The 14,660-nt window shown below is 38.8% G+C and overlaps 1 protein-coding gene across 5 annotated transcripts in view; it reads left to right on the forward strand.

Moving 5' to 3' along the window:
- The first annotated feature begins 3,250 nt into the window (after nucleotides 1–3,250).
- HMG20A (high mobility group 20A) overlaps nucleotides 3,251–14,660 on the forward strand; it is a 68,335-nt gene continuing 56,925 nt past the window's right edge. For 2 of the 5 annotated variants that reach the window (XM_045448998.1, XM_045449002.1), the window contains exon 1: nucleotides 3,281–3,580. The gene's annotated coding sequence lies outside the window, so the exon portion shown is untranslated. Of the gene's footprint in view, nucleotides 3,668–14,660 lie in introns of all 5 variants that reach the window. The other 3 variants (XM_045449003.1, XM_045449000.1, XM_045448999.1) reach the window with 3 other exon arrangements.

The raw sequence follows: 14,660 nt of genomic DNA on the forward strand, positions 1-14,660 counted from the left end.
TAAATACGAACTATCTATTCTTGGCCTCAAAGTTCTTAGAATTTCTAGTTCTTCAATGAAAACAAACCAGCAGTGAAGGAGCCTAGACTTTCAAAGGAGCTCTAGTAATGAAAGGACTGGGGTGGTGGTGAGGAGTAGGAATTAAAGAGAGAACAGCAATGAGAAAGTAAAGCTCATCACACATATCTGCCTCTTACAGTGAAAACAGGGATTTGCAGCAGTGATATGGAACCTTGAACTCACACTTTGCATGCCAGGGGCCACAGTTTGGTTCCTAAATTACTCAAACAGCCCATCTAACAAAAGAGTATGATTTGGCAGGTTTCAACACAAACAGCGAGAGCCCAGCACCTGTTCCACTTAAACAGCACATCATTACAGTTAAAAACAACAAATCTCTCTCATGAAGCAAATGCTAATCTCATGATGCTTCACCATGGAGCAATTTAGAAGAGTTATTATATGAAATGTGCCAAAGCATGAATTTATGGCTGATGCTTATTTGGCAAATATGGTTGGCACTGCTAGATGTTGAAAAACATGTATGCAAATAAGCAAATAAAAGTTTTTAAGCCCTCAGACTTAAATATTTACATTACCATAAATGTACAAAGATAAATGTTTATATGAGTACACATATAATGCATTCCAGGAACATTTTTTAATGTGATTGTCAGAAACAGTTATGAAGTGGCATTATTTCTTTATGGGCCTCAGGATAGGCTTTTAAAAACAAATTCTGACAGAATGTTAATGGGGTACAAACATCAGTGAGGAAGTTTCTCTGTACTATCCCTGGGTAAAATGAATACTCGCCGTGTCATAACAGTTCAAAGCAATCATATCTTTTCCTTTCACCAAACTATTTTCTTCCCATTCTGGAACCCAGCCAAACATAAATATCAGCCCCTAAATGGGGGGTAGAAGATGGAAAGGAACACCACACATCACAAAGCCTTAAAGAAAATAATTTGACATTTTTTCCCACATAATATAATCAACTTGAAGTCTCCAAAATAAAGACATGATAAAATATTTCCCCCCTGACAGCTATGGAAAGATGTTTGTTTTTTCACATAGTTTGTGAGTTGGTCATAGCCAAAACTCACTAGCAATGGTATGAATTCTGCTTCCATTGTTAACTATTAATCTCTGGGCTGAAGCTGTAACTCCCATCTTTGAAGCCAAGAAAATGTACCATATCAGCCATTATAGTTTACTAAACGAGTCACCAAAGAGAAGAAGTGCCAGGCACTTCAGAAAGTAATTAAGGCAGCCAGTGAATTGAGCTATCTAGAAATGCTGTGAAATTACAGAAGCCATCATGAAGCAAGTATCCAAGATTGCTCATGGAAAGTTTTACCCCTGTGCATAATTCACGTTTTTCACTTCCACACTGCGGAGAGCAATATGGGTTCTCCCACTACACACATTTCTACATCATTTATCAGGGGGAAAAAATTAAAAAGCTGTAGCTGAACAAAAATCAGTACGCAGGCCCAAAACAGAATCCTCAAGGCAAACCCAATTCAGGTGAAAAGCTGTTGACATACATCATCCAATGACCTAAAAATAGCCTTTTATGTAAGTCTCCAAATATTTAATTCAACATAGAACCTTACCATATTTAACAGAAGAAGAAAAATGTATTAGCTTTTCTATAGCAAAGCCAATAAAGATGAAATCATAGTTTTCTTTTAACTCGTCACTATCCCCTCAACGCCAGCCTTCTAATAACTCCATTCCAAAGCTCTCAAATTCTTAAACTTGGATATTGAAAACAAACAAACAAACCGGATTGCAAGAAAGTAACATTTAAAGGTGGGAAAGCTCCTCTTTCCTGTCGCTCTCAGCAGTCTTTAAGGTTGTCAAGGGAAGAAAAAAAAATCAAATTCTCAGACGGATGGTGCAGGAGACGGGGCGGGGGAGGGAAGGGGGTTCAGACCGCTAGTCTTCAACGCGGGAGGTAAGGAAAGTAGCAAGAACGGATGAGTCAAAGGGCAAAGGAGAAACAAATTGACCAACCGAACCACTGAAAATCCCCAAACAACCGAGCAAACCCGCACGTTAGCGGGCTCACAAGCCGCAGGGCCAAGTTGAATAGGAAAGAGCCGTGGGGTTTCGTCCTGGCGCGGTTGGCGAGCCTGCGCCGGATCCTCCTGGGTTGGGAGCGGGATGACCGTGTAGACTGAAGAACGAGAAGCCCTCCCTGCCCCACTGCATCCAGCTCTTTACAGGCTTCACTTTCCCCAGCAGCCTCCCAGCCGCGCCCGGGGGCGTCCCTCGTCTCCAGGTCCCAAGTTTCCCTCCTCTGGGGGGCGCCGAGCTACCGGGGCCCCAGCCGCCGCGGGAGAGGGCGGGGGCGGGAGCGGGGGGCGCCAGAGGGCCCGGGGGCGGCGGGGCGCGGGGGTGACCGGAGATCCCGCGCCTGGCGGACGCACCCACCGCCTGGGCCCCCGCGGCGGCGCCACTCGACCCTGCGCCGGCCCCCCCCCCCATTCTCCCAGGTCAGCGCCCTCACCCCAGGACGACCGTGGTCCCACAAATCGGCGCGAGAGGAGAAGGGAACCGAGGGGACGCGGGCAGCCCTGCCCCCGTTACCTGAAAGGAGCACATGCCGCTGTGGTGACCACCATTGCCGGCCGTCCCGTCCCCTTCCTGGTGACCAGGGCCGCCGCCACCGAGCAACTGACACTGACTAACAAGTAACTAACTACTCGCCGCCGCCGAGTCGGCCGCGCGCTCCCGGCCGCCCGCCCAGCCCACCAGCCTGCCCGCCTCCTCCCAGCCCCGCGCGCCGCCCCTCCGCGCGCACACTCTCCTTGACGAGCGAGCACGCGCGCGCGCACGAGCCCTCGGTACTCGGCATTCTCCCCAGTCTCGGCTCGGCCCCGCGGGAGGAGTCACGGTGAGGCCCCTCCTCTCGCGTGCCTACCTCCAGAAGATGAGCCTATGAGGGCGCCTGACTGGCTGAGGAGGGCGTGGCCAAAGGAAGAAGGCGGGACGACCAGGACCTTGCACCGAAAGCGAAGGGAAATTTTGGTTCCATTAAGTTCCAGAGGAAAAGGGCAACGAAGTACTGGCCCTTGTGGTGCCGAAGTTCCCTGGTCAGCCTGCCCTCGAATACATAATGTGTATTTTCAAGGACTCCAGTATATAGTAATTACCGATTTAAATCCCAATACTTTCTGCAGGCCTTAGCAATTAAAAAAAAACTACATATCCCAGAAGTCTCCGCGAAAATAAATCTCACCTTGCGTAATCACGTAATCCTTCGCCGCATTTGAACAAAATAATCCCTTCATTATTCTGAAGGTATGGGGAATAATATTCCATTTTCCTACTCACCGGAACAATTTTAAATGCTACTGCGATAGCAAAAGTTGCCTATGGGAAGATGGTTAAGCGATTAAAGGGAAAGAGACGATATCAAAATAAAGTACTGCGGAGGAATTTTTTTCATGCTGTGAGACGTCGGAGTGAGAAGAGTGAAGGCGATTGAGAGGGGCTCAGGGAATTGTCCTCTGTGCAAGGGACTTTCTTTAGGCCCCAGGCCCCTGCCCACCCCTATCGTCAGCAGGTCAGTAAGCAAGGCGAGCTTCGGGGTGGCCACAGTGGAGGTACCCTTCACCCCTTGAAGATCATCTCTCTTTTGCTGTTGTTACTGGTTCGTCTCGGTTTGAGGCCGTCTGAATGGGGGCGCTTCACTTCCGGCTGGGGGAGGGGAGGAAGACCGTCCTGGGGGAGGGGGAAAACATAACCCATTTCCTGTGGGGGTAGGGTGATGGATTGGGGGTGTCCAACTCACTTCTAGTGCCGGTGAAGGCTTGAAAAGGTGATACTTGGTGCCATTTGCATAGACGGTATCTTAAAGCCTTGGGATTGTGTTTTACGTGAAAAGTTATGTTGTTCCACAAAGTTGTGCTAATCACCAGCCTCCAGTCAGAATTTGAGTTTTGTTTCCATGTGTAAGATGGAAAATTTCCTTCCCCCCAAATTTTTTTAAATGCCTTCATCAAAGTATTTGAAGACCCTTGTTAAAATTTCTCAGTTGTACAAGACAGACTTTCTTGTGTGATTAATGAATTGCCCACCTCTGCTCCCCTACTCAAGTCCAACCTTGACTGAGTGAGGTATAGTGGTGTTCTCTGCCATGACATGCCACAGGAACTCTGTAGCTGCTCTTATAAGGAGGTGGTTCATTATAGGACTCAATGGTTTACATAAATTATGAGGCATTTTCGCCTTACAAGCGTGGAAGTATTGTACTGAAGTACTGAAATACTTGGTATTACCTCGACTGATAACCATTGTTATCTTAAATTTTTAGGCCTGTTTATTTTAGGCTACAGATTTTACTCTGTACCTGAAAACAAGTTCCTCAGCCTTAAAAATTCTTACATGTAACTTAACATATAGCATTTGTGAAAGTTGTGCTTTAGTACATTTTTCCCCTTTATAACTTAATTAATTTCAGCACCAACTAAAAACTGGTATCTGCTCTTTGTGGTTTTAAATCGTGGTGCAAGGATCATGGTACTCAGCTAGATTTTAAACAAGCGGAAAATGTGGCTCACAAAGGACCAAAGATGAAATAAGACAGAACTTTTTATTTTTCCTACATTCTTAATGTTTTATAAAAAACAAAAACTATATGTAAAGTGGTAATAAACACAATTTTGATTCCTTGGCTGCTCCTTTCAGGTACCACTGTGTGTGCGTGTACTGAAGGAATCAAACTTTTTGGAGCTTATGAAATCTCAACTTTAGTAATTTTAGAACATCAAGTGAACTGTAATGTCTTTAAAGACATTTTGAAAGAGTAAGGCCTGTGTACTTTTTCCTTTGGGATTTGTTACCTAATCTATCCTCAGAATTTGCAGCTGTTTTAATTATAGTTCTTTTAAAAAGCTATTTCATTTAGAGTTTAATAGAAAATGTGTTTTCAACTAAAGATTACAGTAAGGAAAATATGTTTTAACCTTCTGTAGACATAAAAACAAAAACACTAAGGCCCTAAAATCAGTGAGTAACCTTTTGAAAGACAAAATTTCTGCAATAATTGAAAAGGCAAGACATGATAATGTCTCTTATTATTAATTGAAAGTTAGGAACATGTAGACTGCCTCGAGCAAGTATTAATTAATTGATTAGAAAGTGTTCACTATCGTCCATATTAATGTAATATAAAAGAAAATATGATATGACCACTCTGATAAATTAACTATTAAACTGTAGTATTAGGAATTCTTAAAGTAAGCAAAGATTGTGGAACTGAATGAAAAAGATAGAGGAAATGTAGTTAAAATATTGATTGAGATACAAAGGCAGTGTTGCCTTTGGAAACTGGGAAGCAGAGTTTTTTTTTAATTGGTCTTTATGCTATCCCATGGAAGAATTGTAGTAATACAGAAATAAGAAAAATCGGGGCACCTGGGTGGCTTAGTGGGTTAAGCAACCGACCTCGCTCAGGTCACGATCATGTGGCCCATGAGTTTGAGCCCTGCGTCGGGCTCTGTGCTGACAGCTCAGAGCCTGGAGCCTACTTCAGATTCTGTGTCTCCCTCTCTCTGCCCCTAACCCACTCGTATTCTGTCTCTGTCTCTCTCAAAAATAAACATTAAAAAAAAAAAATTGTTGATGCCTTTAGGGTATTCAGATTAGATAACCCTTTTCTTTTCCAAAAACAGTCACTGGATGTACTGCTCCCAAAAGTTTGAAATATTAAAATAATAGGTCAAAATTCTGGATTCCACCTCACTGAAATTTGATTGTTCACAGAGTACTAGATGCTATATAAAGTACGAAAGTGTCTTTTAGTTCTTTTGACCACCTTTCTTTGAAAAATCATGCTAATGTTTGACAACTGTTGTTTTGTTGTACGTTTGTTGTTTTTGGTAGTTTGTTTCTGACATGGGGTTGAGTAGTAAAGAGAATATCCTATCAACTTGAATGGTTTTTAAACTTACTACTCTGCTGTCTTTATCTCTATTTCAAGACCTTCAAGTGTATTCAAATGAGAATACCCCTTGCATGATTTTTCATTATGCCAGCAATAGTTAACTGAGTGCTTATTGTGGGATTAGACCCTGTTCTAGGGACTTGTACTGTATCAGTGAGTATGGACAAATATCCATATTCTCTTGGAGTTTACTGTCTCCAAATGAAAAGTGGAATATTGCTCCCTTGGCATTCCTAAATAGGATTGATCGTATAATCATTGTCCGTATTCCTTCAAGAAGCAGCCCTAAATTTCATCTCTCTTGATCTTGATCATTAAGCCGTTCTAAAACCAGTTTTGAATATTTCAGCCTAGTTTTCCTCCAGACCATTAAAGCCCCTCTGTTAAATATGTAGTCCTGTTCATTGATACATACATCATGAACTTGCCATTCTGTCCTCCTTTATACAGTAAACACAAAAATGAGCAATAGAGAAAATAGGATAACAGAGAGGTCTGGTTTCAAAACTGGTGTCCACCTTTTACTAACTGAGGTTGTTACCTTAAGCATTTTACTTGATCTCTCGGAGCCTCAGTTGCCATAAACCTAAATAGGGTTGTTTGGTGGATCAGAGATATTCTGTGTAAATCACCAAGCACAGTGCCTGGTGTCAGGAGCTTAATGAACACAATTATTTTATTCCTAGTCTTGCTTCTGCTATTTTGACCGTTAGGATTTGCCTGCCTGTGTGTTTTAAGCCTTACATGTCCCCAAAAAGTATGGAGATGCAGTGCTAGAATTATTGAAATTAAGCCTTCTATCAGCCCGCTTAGTTAGCTATCAAGATTTTATTTTTTATTCCTTGTAGGAAGGAGAAATCTCTAATTTCCACGATCACTTTAGAAAATACACATACTAGAAAAGTTTTGAGGAAAGATTAAGGAATCACCAAAGTAACTTGAATTGTTACAGAAAGTCTTTCAAATGATTCTTCTAACCCTATTTAAATGCTAAGCCTAACATTCAAGAGCCTTCTTTCATTACCCATCTACACATTCCTAACAGGATTGGTCTCTGAAAAAAATTCTGTACTGTACTTAGCCTTTCAATCTTTGTTCTTGCTATCTTCTGCCTGAAACACTTTCTCTTTTCCTAGGAATCCCTATCTATCAAAATGCCATCGTCTTGGAAGCCCTACCACCTTCAACTTCAAGAAGTATTTTCTGATGTCGGTCCTTCTCACTCCACTCTCCCAAGCATATGTACTCTGCCCATTGACCCTCCAGAGCCTTTTGTACTTTCCTTATGGCATTTAATATCCAGTGCTGCTGCTGCTGCTGTTTGTTTTTGTCATTGCTATTTTTGTATGTAGAGTTTATGTACTGCCATAAAAGGCTGCAGACTATATCTTATTCCTATCTATGTCTGCTGAAATACCTGGCACAATGCCATTCACATCATAAGTATTCAGTGAATATTTGTGGAGTCGAATTGGCATTTGGGGTATGATGAAACTGATTAAGTTTTATCCACAATTTACACATTAAGCACAGCGACCAGCATACAACTCAAATATTTGCCAGATGAAGGAATGAGTAAGTCATCATTCTCACATTTGTGAGGATCTTAGGGTGTCAGTGTATCAATGAGCATATATTAAATGTCTAGTATATGATCAGAACCGTGAGAATTGATCCCTGCCCTCAACTTAATTGGAAAGAAATAAGTTGCAGTTAATATGTGTAGACTCTGAAGACTTAAGGTGTTTGAGTGAAAATGGAGTAGTCAGTATGGAGTTGTTTGCATTGTGAGAGATAACCCAAGCTATCTGAACTTGGAAACAATAGATTTGTATATCAAGAGGTACTTAACTTGCGTTTCCACTCATAGGTTTGCATACCCAAGAGAATTAAAATGTATTCACACAAAAACTTTTATGCAAATGTTCATAGCAGCATTATTCATGAGAGCCAAAAAGACAATAGAAATAAACCCGAATGTTCACCAATTGTTGAATGAGTACAGTATAGCCATACAATGAAATATCATTCATCAATAAAAAGGAATGAGGTAGTGATACATGCTATAACATGGATGAACCTTGAAAATGTTACACTCAAATAGCCAGACACAGAAAGCCACATAATGTATGATTGCATATGTATGCGATATCCACAGAGACAGAAAGTATATTAGAGATGCCAGAGGCTGGAGGTGGGGATGGGGAGTAACTGCATATGGGTATGGAGTTGCTTTTGTGAGTAATGAAAATGTTCTGGAATTACATAAGGTGATGGCTGTACAACCTTGATACTAGAATACCTTATATAACAGCATTTTAAAAACCACTTAATTGTACACGAGAGATATGTGAATTATATCTTTAAGAAAGAGGATCGGGTAAGAATGGGTATGAAGGTTTCTGGCTGTCTTCTGTCTTAATGAAGCAGGCAATGAGTCAATTAGTCTAGAAAGGTGTTGACAAAACAAAAAGACATCCTAGGATTTTGAAGGAATCTTCAGATTTCTTTTTGATTTGGTCAAGAATGTAGTATATAGTCAACTTGGTTTCTGTGTGAAGGTCATCTGAGTTTAGAGGGTGAAAGTATCAGAAGGCAAGGGGGTCTGCTAGCAATCAACAGTGAAGTTAATGGGGAAAGTTGCAGAACAGAGACTAAGCAAAGATATTAGAATTTGATTCTAACACTCTCCTGAGGTGATAAGAATAGAAAATCTTAAATGAGAAGGAACCAAAGGCAGTGACTGGAGAAGTCAATGCAAATAAAGGTATCCATTTGAAGAAACGTTTGAGTACCTTTTATGTGCCAGGCACTATTAAGTAAAACGATAGCTATTTTCCTTATTTGAATTACTGTCTTAAGATAAAGTCTTACGAGTAGGTTTATTCGTTTTAAGAGTATGGGCATTTTATAGTTCTCGATACAATAGTTATATTATTTCTCTAAAAGGCCATACTAATTTTTGACATCACCAGCAATGTTTGAATGTTGTTTTTGCCATAAATTCACAGCAAGTTTTTGGCTAATTGAATAGATGTAAAATTAGTCTTTATTTTGGCTCTTGCTTTTTTAATATACCATTTTCTATACCATGGAATTGGCATCTATTGAAGCATGAAAGAATTCAAAGCCTTTATATTTGCTCCCCCCATCTAAAATGGCTTTTTTAAAAGATAGGGATTTTTTAGGACCCTAGAAATGAAACCAGCTCTAACTTGAATCAGCCTAGAAACTACCGTATTTTCTAAATGATACTCACATTTCAAACCACAGTTAGCCATAATTCCAAGTACCATTTGATTAACTTGGTTCTAATAATTTGGTGTAGTAGGTATTAGTTAACTTCATTTTACATATGAGAAAATTGAGGCTTAGAGACCTCAGATCACTTGCCCACAATCACTTAACTAATATGTGATAGAGACATGATTTGAATGCCTCTCAGGTGAATTATCATTCTCATACTCCATGACCCCTCAGTATCACTACTAAAATTTTCTAGGGGCTAACAGAAGCTGGAAGAGAAATCTGAAGTGGAATTTGGATAGTCAGGCACCTACTTCTGCTCATAATGAAGCAGTTAACAGAGAAGTTTTTCATTCATTTCATTTTTTTTCTTGGGGGGGCTATCATGCATAGACAAAGAGAGGAAGGACTCTCTGTAAGCCACATTTTCAGGGCCCTTTCTGTTTTTTCCTAATAGTCAGGTACATACTGTCCCAAAATCTACAAGGGAGGAAAGGAGGATGAAGGCACTGGTAGGAAAGCAACTGCCTTGGAGTATACACAGTGAGATCCATCTGACAGTAGACGGAGCAGACAAATGGCCCTAAGAGAGTCCCACAAAGTAACTTTTAAAATAATAATTTCAAGGCACCTGGGTGGCTCTGTCACTTAAGTGTCCAACTTCGACTCAGTCTTGATCTGTTTGTGGTTTGAGCCCTGCATCGAGCTCTGCTGACAGCCAGAGCCTGGAGCCTGCTTCGGATTCTGTGTCTCCCTCTCTCTCTGCACTCCCCCACTTAAGCTCTGTCTCTTTCTGTCTCTCAAAAATAAATAATCATTAAAAAAATAACAATAACTTCAAGTCTAACCTGGTAACAAGGTTAATACGGTATTCAAATCATGGTAGGTGTTAGCAAAAGAAGAGAGATTCTTCCATTTTTATTCAAGTATAGTATATTCACTAAACTAATTTAAGATTAGGAAAATTAAACAAGAGATGCCATGTTCCAGTACTGGCTTTTATTAAGATAAAACATAGTCCAAAGGCAGTTAAGGCCCAAAATTATGCACCAAGCAAATGACACAGTTGGTGCCAGAATATACACCTCCTGCTTCCCAGCACATTTTACTGGGAAAATAATTTTTTCAGTATATAAATTGACTGAAGTAAGGGACAACAATAACGTGTGTGGTCATTTTGTAGTTTATATGTATAATTTTTCTTTATAATTTATTATCCTTAAGAGCGATCATTTCTCTGTATATCTTCAAACAATAATAATAGAGATCCACACACCAGATTACTAAATATTAGAATATTAGGTTAGAATAAGGGATACTGAAGATCAAGTTAAACCCTGGTGTATCAATCTATCTGTAAATTACACCTAAATAATATTTATCTGTATCCGGTGTTACATTGATGAGGGTGAGAAACATATCTTTTGAAAACTTACACAGTAACATTATTCACAAAAAATTGTGATGTATATGTTTGTGTATTTGTATTCAAGCATTGGAATTTTCAAAACAGCCCAGTCCTTTTTCCATCCCTACTCCTTTAAGTGAAACTAATACCCCTCCTTCACAAGAAATAATATCCAGATACTCTACTTTTTTCTTTCTTAGCCTCAAAATGTGTATCTTTATTCTCTTTCCCATCTCCACACTTCTTTCATTCCTGTAAACCATCAATTTAATTCCTATTCTCTTAACACAGACCTTTCATTTTTGTTGCTGGTGGTTATCACAATTACCACAACTCTTTGGGGAAACAATATAGCTGTTTTATAAGCAGTAATAAAGTGTTCATAGTCTTGAGCCAGTAATTGGACTGATAGGATTTTATTCTGAGAAAATACTTCAAATAAGGAAAATAGTTAAAGGCACAAAAGTCAATAATACTGATATCTGTCTAAAAAAATGGAAACCTTCTAACTATCCAACAATAAAGAAATGGTTGAGCAAATTATTATCTATCTGTTCAGTAGGCTCTTAGACATTTTTCACAATAGCTTCTTTTAAAATACATAGAAAAATGTCTTAAGAATTTTTTGTCAAAAGTTTTTTTTCAAAAAAGGAAAAAATAAATAGAAGAAAACAGAAAATTTATGTGATTTGTATATATTTCTGAAGCATTTGTTTTTCCTGTATAATAACTGACATTTATTGAACATTTACTGGTGTCGGGCACAGTACTAAGGCAATATTATGGAAGTAGTGTTGAGTAGTTAGTAAGAAAAGTGCTCTAGAGTCAAATTCTAGCTCCATCACTTACTACTATGTGACCTTGAAGAGGAAATGGGATATAATAACCGTATCTACATTAAATCCACATAAAGTGCCTGTCACATAGTAAGCCCCCAGTAAGTGTTTTTGTTACTAGACTTTTTACAGATATGCTTCATTTAATCTTCACACCCTTGTAACAACTTTATAAGGTAGTATTTTCATTTTAGATAAAATTGAAACTCAGAATGTTTAAATATCTAGGTTAAGTAACTTGCTAAAGTCACAGCTGGTAGACAGTAGAGTTTTGGTTGAGAACCTTGCTATGACTTCCACTTCTGGCTTTGAAGGAGTAGGTTGCTACAGACTAATGCTTTTGGTGAGAACAACATGAAAAGGCAAATATCAAAAAAGAAAAAGAAAAAAAGCATCAGAGACATACTAAGATAGCCAGGACTTAAGAAACCAAAATTATGGAGCCCAGGGAACTGCAAAGCATATGTTCTATGCTTCATTTTTTCCCTGTAGGAATTTGCTTAATTCATAGTACAAGAGAAGAAATTATGAAACTTAGCAGAGGATTCTGCTAGAAGTAGAGGAACAAGTGTAGGTACACAAAAATTGGGGTTTAGGGATCCCTGGGAGGCCAGGACTGAAGGGCCAGAATCCTAGAAGAGAAGGTTAGGCACTAAGAAGTGATTTTTTAAATTTATTTTTCCCTCAAGGTATTTGCTGCGCAGAGTCAAAGGCTAAGAAGCTAAGCACAAAACCTCTGAAAAGCAGAGTGAAATTTTTGTCCATCTCATAATGTTAAGAAACAAAAGTTAAAATTGTGGTCCCTCCAAGGAGGAAAGAACCTATAAACATCCCAGACTCTCAAGTAGGATTCCCTAAAGGACTACATACACCCTTAAGTGTTGGCAAACTAGAGGTAGAGAGGGAGCCCTACAAAAATTGCCACCTAACTTCAAATCAGTTCAGTTTCAGATGGAAATAAAATGATCTATTCTGTTGTTCCTCTCCAGAGGAGAGGATGATTTCTCTCTGAAGGAAGTAATATCATCCAAAGCTTCCATAATTTTTCATATACAAGATCTACCTTTGAGAGCAAAAATTATCAGGCATATGAAAATAGTAGGATTGAGAGAAAATGCAATGATAACAGTTAAAGAAGTAATCCAGATTATCAGGCACAGACTGTGACTAGTAGATTTAAAAAAATAGATGCTAAGATAGATCCCTTGAGGGACCACATGGGAAGATCAAGGGAGGGTGCAGATAGAGAGAGCCACAGGACCTGGGACATCTGCTTTTATGAGATTCCATGGGTGAAGTGTTTTGGACTTCCCAGGCTAAGGCTCAACTGGTCAATTGAAACCAAAAGAAAAGAATTTTGGTAAGCCCCAAGGGGATCTTACCTAGGAGGCACATAAGAGGAAAGCCCTGGGAGGCCTTGTTATTATAAGGGCTGTTGGGGAAGTCATATGAGGAACTTACATTTATGTGTGACACTACAGGCTACTGTCTAAGGCATGTGCTTTCATGAGGGGGGAGTGTCAGTTTAAGCCCCCCTCCCCCCGCTGCTTGGCCAAACAAAATGGACACCAAGGCAGCGATACCATGGAGTAGCTTAGCTAAACTTTTGACATAATGACTGAGAATTTTCCAAAACTGACGAAAAGACATCAAGACGTGGGTTTCAAAAGTGCAATAAATCCCAAGCAGAATACATGCAAGGAGTACCAAACTTGGGCACTGCTGAAAGTATCCAGAGAATTAACGACCCTTCATATTCAAAAGAACAATGATAAAACTGTCATCTGACTTCTTAACAGAAATAATGGAGGTCAAAAAAACAGAGGAATGAAATCTTTAAAGTGCTTAAAAAAATAATTGTTTATCAATCTAAAATTCTATTCCCAATGAAAATGTTGTTCCAAAGTAAATGAGACATAAAGAGATTTCCAGGAAAATAACTGAAACAACTTATTACATGTAGACTGTCACTGATGGATACAGCCACATTAATATTGACTATACAAAACAATAATGTCTTCTGGGGTTTTAACTATATATAAATTTAAAATGTATGATGATTGTAACACAAAATGTGGGATCAGTGTAAATGGCAATGAAATATACTAAGGTCCCAGCATTGTCTGGGAAATACAGTTACTAATGTTTTATTAGACTAAAATAAGTCAATGATGCTTCTCTTGTATAACCAATAAAAGAACACTAAATGAATGTGTACCTAAGAGAAAAACAGAATAAAAAGTTACTAGATTAATCCAAAAGAAGGAAAGAAGAGAAAAAGAACATATAACAGATGAGACAGAAACAATAACAACATAATAGGTAGAAACCAAATTTTATTTAAAAAATAATTAAAACACAATCATTGTCAGATTGATTTGTTTTTAATCCAACCATGTACTGCTTATGAAAGACACACCGTAAATGTAAAGACCCAGAATGACTGGAAGTAAAAGAATGGAAAACATATGTCATATAAACACCAAATAAAATATACATGGTATAATATATAATATATAATAGCAATATACAGTAGACCTGAATACAAGAATGACTAGAAATAAGAATATTTCATAATTATAAAGGGGTCATTTTTTTAAGATTTTTTAAAGTAATCTAACCTCGACACGGGGCTCAAACCCATAACCCCAAGATCAAGAGTCTCATGCTTCACCGATAGCCAGCCACACACCCTAAAAGGGTCATTCTATCAGCAAAATGTAAGGGCTGTAAGTTTGTACGTGTCTAGTAATACAGCTTCAAAATTTTTTTTTTCAAGTTCATGCACAGCTTTTGCCAAAATAGATCATATGATGGGCCATAGAGAAAGCCTCAACAAATTCAATCCAGAATATGTTATCTAACCACAGTAGAATTAAGTAAGAAATAGATTATAGAAAAGTAGCTAGTAAACTCCCCACAAAATACATTTCCAAATAACCCTTTGAATCAAAAAGAAAGCACTATGGAATTAGAACATATTTGCAACAGAATGATAATGAAAATATGGTATATCTAAATATATTTGAATCTTCTAAAGCTATATTTGATAGGAAATTTGTAGCTATAAATGCATGTATTAGAAAAGAAAAAGTCAAAAATCAGTGATTTAAATATCCATCTCAAGAAAATGGGAAAAGAACAGCAAATTAAACCCAAAGTAAATAGAAAAAAAATTATGAAATGTAGAAATTAATGAAATAGAAAG

Source organism: Leopardus geoffroyi, chromosome B3 (genome assembly GCF_018350155.1).
Source record: "Leopardus geoffroyi isolate Oge1 chromosome B3, O.geoffroyi_Oge1_pat1.0, whole genome shotgun sequence".
Classification (NCBI taxonomy): Eukaryota; Metazoa; Chordata; class Mammalia; order Carnivora; family Felidae; genus Leopardus; species Leopardus geoffroyi.